Genomic DNA, 6,838 nt, shown 5'->3' with positions numbered 1-6,838 from the left:
ATTCACCTACATTTGTCGTATAGATTCACTTATCATTCAAAGTCCGCGAGTTCAAGAATAGCGATTGCGGGTAGCTAGTACACAGCGAGTAGCATAGCTAGCGATTTGTTAGCGTATTGAGATAGATGTGCAGTGCGAGTTGTGTGTGTTGATCAAAGCGAACAACGAAAAGCGTATAAATCACAAAAAATTGAAACACATAAACAGGTAAAACCACATAAACACATAAAATCCACATAAAGGCGACAAATTATCAGATTCAGCGGCGGCGAAAATCCAGAATCGAAAACACATAAAATCGAGAATAGATTGTCTTGGCTAGTAGACGTTGACTACCCAAAGCAATTCGACTATTCACAAGGACTTTGTGTACACACTTTGGCCTTCTGGACTGTGCTCTCGCCTCAATCTGGGCGATCGGCACGCATCCTTCCAGTTACAGTGTGACTTCAAGTCGTTGGAGTCCGTCGAGACTTTGGTGAGAGTTTTCGTAAAACAAAATAAAGAGCGGAACAGGTCATCAAGGTTTGGGTTTCACCCCTGACTTAACAACTTCGTTCCTGTTTTGATGAGATAAGGAGGAAAATTTGCGTCGAAGTGTGGATTTCACTCCTGATTCAACGCAAATTCTCTTGTTTTATAGTAAAATGCGGGTTGAGCGAGTGATTTAGTAGAGAGTTTGCGGTTTTCACACCTAATCTCGACCTAATTACTCCTTCATTTTTGAAAAATAGTGTAGTGATAGTGTTCAGCGAGTGCGAGGGAGAATAGCAAGAAGCTCATACAAAACCCCCAAAGGGTATGCACAAGTCGGTCTGTTGGTACTTAGACTATAGACAAGGTCGTTTCTAAGACATCGAGCCGGACTGGGTCGAGCCTTGCCTAATTCCCTATAGTTATGGCTCTGATACCAATCTGTCACACCCCAACCGATGACGGAAACATAGGGGCGTGGCATTGAGCGAAATAGATTGTCCAGGAGTTTCCATAACAACTACGATTACCAATTATTTAAGCATCACGTCCCATACCATGACATAATAAGTAGCATAGTTATTACAGACAATTCAAAGACAAATAGTTCTGTTTCGACAACTCAAATGTAAATTGTTTTTGTTTGTTTCTAGACTCCATCCTAACTCAATTCCATCAGATAGCAAGCAAGCATCCTAAGCATTCAAACACATGTCACATACGTTAAAATAGTGGTCAATACACAAAGTGTAAAGGTGAGCATACAAGTTTAATAGTATAATAGAGTTCGAAATCATTTACGCATAACCAGCATGTAACATGTAGCAAAGTGAAGCATGTAGGATATCGACAATGAAATATGCACAGACATAACTACGAGTTGTAGAATGCGCAACACATATCACCACTGTGACACGTGAAGTAATAACCTTAACAACCCCTGTCAACGACAGGTGCCGAGTCCAAACTATAGTACTATCGTTGCTAAGGCGTCAGGCAACAATCACTGTGTAAACATAACATACAAGCATTCATCGAATAACACGTATAATATATAGTAACGGTTAGCGTATAAAAGTGGTTACGCTTTGTGATCGATGTGATTTAGAATAAGTAATGTATGTAACACCCAAAAGTGCGTAAAGCAAAAAGGGATCGAGTATACTCACAGATTGTGTTTAAGTAATTAAACACTCTCTTGGATTGAAGGGAGCGCTGAGAGATTAGCCTGAACAGTTAATGATAGCATAACGAAAGAACGGTGTGTAAAATGGTACAAGTGAACCAAGCGTCGAACGGTAATCCGATCAGATGGCAATCCGATCGGATGGTCATTCGATCGAATGTCAATCCGTTCGGATGGTCATCCGATCGGATGGCCATTCGGTCGGATTGACATTCGTTTGGTAAGGACGTGTTTGTGTATGATGGTTTTGAAGTTTTCGTTGTAGCATTTTAGAAACAGAGAAGTATCTCTACCTTTTAGGTTGTTCGATCGAACGGTAGTTCGATCGGATGGTGATCCGTTCGGCTAGGTATTTCTCAGAGAACAAGTTCACAGGAGGTTTGTCACTCGATCAGATGTACCGATCGGGTGGAAATCCGCTAGAAACTGATGATCTTTGAAATTATAAAAAGTTTGAGTGTTGGTGTCCAAGTGCAATCTGATCGGATTGCTGTTCGATCGGATGGCAATCCGATCGGACGATGATCCGTCCCGCGATCTGATATTTTGAAATCATGGAAATTTGTTAAGTTTTGAAAGTTTTGCAGTTTGCTCGAGACGGTATGACAACGTATTAAACAACGGAACCTCCATCAGACCCAGGTTATCCGATCGAACGGGAATCACCCCAATCCGATCAGTTAACTGTTCGTGACGGTGTTCATGTTCAACCCGAAATCGGTCGTCCCGTTGATAAGATTCAGACCTCAAACCAACACAACACTAGAGAAGAGTAGAAGGCCTGAATGAGCTCCGATTCTATCGGTTTTGCAGTGCATTGAGTGTAAAAGAGTTGAAAGAAAGTTGGAAAGCATCTTTCAATCCTTTTAACTTTGAAAATGTTTAGATCTATGTGAAAACATTGTTTAATCTTGTGGAAATCCTTTAGATCTGAGTTGTTCTTGGTGGAATGAGGTCAAAACTTGAAGTTCATAAGAACTCCATGATGACATCACCCTAGAACACCTCAAATCCACTGATTTCACGGTTAAAAGTCAAGATTCAAAGGTGAAAATGATGAAGAAGTGCGTGTAGATCATCGAAATACAAGATTTGAGTTGAAAACTTACAAGAATCGCGAGAAATCGAAAGAAATGAGGGCTTGAGCGCTGCTGGTCAAGTGAGAGAGCTGTCACATCACTTGTGATGTGACAGGGGGTATTTATAGGTTGCTAAAAAAGGTAAGGGAGTGCAAGTGTCAGATGGCATCTCGATCGGATAGCACTTCGATCGGATGGCAATCCGATCGGACGGCCATTCGATCGAAGTGTCCGACGTGTTAAGCTTCGGCGTTTCGTTTCGCGTGTTGAGAGTTGTGATGCGTTTAAGCGTGTTTCGATTATGCGATGCGATTGAATAATAATAACCACACAATACTATATCTAACATACAATCATCTCAAATAACTTGCGTTTAGTGTTTGCGATTAGGTTGCGATTGTGATAGGGTTGCGACTGTGTTTACGATTAACCTCCACAAAGCATAAATAGCACGCACACGTAAAACAATATCCAGAACGCATAATTCGGGTTACGAATGCGATTGCGATGCGATAGCGATAAATCGATAAAACATGCGAATAAACCTTGATTAGTCACATATATTCCACATAATACAACTAAAGCAAAAATAAATAAAAGGTTCGATTACAAGTCACAGTGTACAATCCATAGTTAAGCAAGGAGTGACAGATTGCAATTAGCAATCTTTTCTTCCTTTGACTTTGACTTTGACTTGTACTTTGACTTTCTAAAACACGGGGTGTTACATACTTCCTCCCAATGATATTGTATTAGTCGTGGAGAGTAAGTTATAACCTAAATATGAGGTTAGAGGAGTGGTGAGCAGATTTAGAGGGTAAAGTTTTAAGGATTAGTTTCTCTAAGTCTTCGTATCTTTACTATGATTTAGTAGTGCAAACAACTATGCGAACATCCAAATCAACATCGAAGGTCAAGTGGTTCAGCAATCAACTATGTTCTAGTATTTAGGATCGCTTGTACAGAGTGATGGGAACATAGGTAGTGATGTAACCCAACACGTCCAGGTTAATGTTGTAATTGGAAAGCAGTTGCATGGGTATTGTGCAAGGATGTTCCCAACTAAATTGAGGGGGAATTTTTACAAGGTTACAATCCGACCAACTATGTTATATAAAACAAATTATTGGGTCAACAAGAAGGCACATGCGTGTAAACTGGAGGTAGCAAAGATGTAAATAATGAGGGGATGTATGGGCATACAAGGTTGGACTAGATAAGAAATAAGTTCTTTCAAGAAAGATTATGGGTGACAAATATATCCAATAAGATAAGCAATGAGATATTGAGATGACCAGTTAAGGTATGTAAAGAAAAGATAAACAACAACACCAGTTAGGGTTGTGGAAACCCTCACTAAGAAGGGGATGAGTAGTAAAGACATACACAAACTAACATATGATTTGTGAATTGGGCATGATTTACTAGACTTGCACCTCTCACAGCACATGATTGAGGATAAGACTTTGTGAAAACAAATGATTTACGTTAGGACTATTCAGGGAAGGGTACTAATTTGTCTTATCTTTAATTACCTTAGGGAATTAGCTTTTTTTCCTATACTTTTGGTGGCCTTTACATGTTACCTTTATCTTGTCTTCGTGTCTATATGATGTTCTATATGCTACAATTATACCTTTTTACATTTTTCCATTATAAGTAACTAACTAATACTATATTTTTAGTACTTATTATGGTTTTATGTTGTGTAGATTTCATGAAAAAAAAGTGGTTTGTTGGAAGTAACCTTAATGGTCCTTTGGGATAGAGGTATGGTTTGTCTACATCCACATACCTAGCCACTACCAATAGTTTTGGGTAGGAATTTACAGTGTATGGTTGTTTTTTTTGTAGTACATGATACTCAATTTTAGGCAAAATGTTGAGCAACGACATAATGAATTTGTGAGTATATATGTATGTGAATTTGGTTGCAGAATATTTAGAAAAAAAATATGTTCGGTATCTCTTGATTAAGTTTATAATTAGTACACACTAACCACGGTATCATTTCAAAAATGTTGGATTTGTTTAGAAAAAAGTTTACTAACTCCACATTTATACCCTTTAATGAAAATTGACATGTGTTGTTTTGGCAGGAAAAACTATTGATACATGTATGATAGTCAAAACGATTAGTTCATGTATAGGGGTTCATGAATGACCAGTTGTTTGAATTAGATTCACAACCATAAACTTGTGATTATAAGAATTTGATTATCAGAAAAGAGGAACAACCTTAAGTAAGTTTAAAGTCTAATAAAAATTCTACTTCAATTGTGTTTTACACTAACCGGTTCAAACGTTCTCTATTTAAAACTATGCACAGTAACTAATACCAAAGCTTATGGACACCTAAATTGAATTCGAATACGAATTCAAATTCAGTAATCAAATTTCAAACCGAATTCAAATACAACTTCCTAAATTTAAAACACGAATAACTCGATTTGTTGAGCATCTCTAGTTATGGTTGAAGATGAATAGACTTTTGCCATTCATATTTGGGCATAAAGATTAAAAAAACAATAGGAGTTATACACTGATAATGTAAAGTCATGTAGATATAGTGTATGGCCCCAAACCCCACAGTTAGTTTTAAGCATCACACATGGCTCTTAAACTGAAATATGTAGATATAGTGTACGGCCCCAAACCCACAGTTAGGGGTGCAAACGAGCCAACGAGCCAAGCCTTATCGATCCTGAGCTCGTTCCTGGCATGTAAAGCTCGACAGGCTTAATGAGCCTTATCGAGCTTTAGTATAATATTACCTTTTTATTAATATTTAACACCATTTACCCCTAATATAAAGTTGTCTAGTAAACAAGCCGAGACTGAAGGTAAAGATAAGCTTATTTAGTAAACAAGCCCGAGCCCGACTTATCGAGCTCCTGAGCCTCAATGAGTCTATTATTTATATTACTTGTATTTAACATATTGTTGAATACATAATAAACAAGTCGAGCCCGAGCTTGAGAAACTACTAACAAGTAGATATCGAGCTTTGAAATCAAAGCTCGAACCGAACCGAGCTGAGCTTGGGCTCGAGCTTAGCTCATATGCACCCCTAGTAGCCTTCATTCTATTTAGTGGACGTCCTATCAAGCATCAATGTCCATTTAACCTGACATGCATGCTAACAAGTCAACTATGTAAAGTAAGTCCTAGTTTTCATAAAACAAGGTGTTAACAGTTAAATAAAACGTTTAATAACTGTCATCAAACCAAATCTTAACATCAAACATGCATGTTAACTTCAATCATAACTAAATTTTCCATGCGAACTTCACTGTCAACTGCTTCACACAAAGCTAAACAGGCTTACACTGATATAAGACACCATGTTTGCTATGCCGTCGCACTCATAAACCCATCAATACGTTTCCATCAATCATTAAATCGTTTAACGTCAATCATCCATCATCTAACCTAAAACTTTAATTATACAATATTAAGCATATAGCATCAATCTACACATAATAGCTAGCAAACTAATACAACAAAGACTATAACCATTTAAGGTAGCATGCACTTCAGCCCAAAATAGTTGTAAAAGAGGGAATCTAGAAGTCACCTAAAAGTATAGCTATGTACGTATACTATAAACTTTTTGTGTTATCCTTCCCTAAACCCCAAACAATCAAGTCAAACCTGGTTAATGTTCACATGTGAAAAGGGTCACCCAGACAATTCTACAAATACTATAAGTATTTGCAAGTGCTCGCAATATAGCTTGCAAGAACTTTGAATGCGCATCCCAAATATTGAGTACTTAGCCCATAGAGAGTACTCCCACTACTCGCAACTTATGGATAGCGAGAACTTAAGCTAGTACCATTAGCGCATACTTCAAGTGCCCGCAAAGTTTTGCAGATTTGCAAGAACTTACCTCTGAAACCCTAACAATGGTGGTTCCTTCAGATAAGCTTGTTATATATCAAGATCTGAATTTTAACGTTTGAAATGCATCAATAGCATTGTATATTAGTATACTCTGAAAGGTTTTATTTTCACTAAAACTCACTTAAATGATTCGTTTATGAAAAGGGCCCTGATTTTAAAACTCATTTTGGGTTCTTAAAAAGGTTGAGCCGAC

This window comes from Helianthus annuus, chromosome 16 (assembly GCF_002127325.2).
Source record: "Helianthus annuus cultivar XRQ/B chromosome 16, HanXRQr2.0-SUNRISE, whole genome shotgun sequence".
In the NCBI taxonomy this organism is placed as follows: domain Eukaryota; kingdom Viridiplantae; phylum Streptophyta; class Magnoliopsida; order Asterales; family Asteraceae; genus Helianthus; species Helianthus annuus.
The sequence above is the reverse complement of the archived record's forward strand: the minus strand, read 5'-3'. Positions refer to the sequence as shown.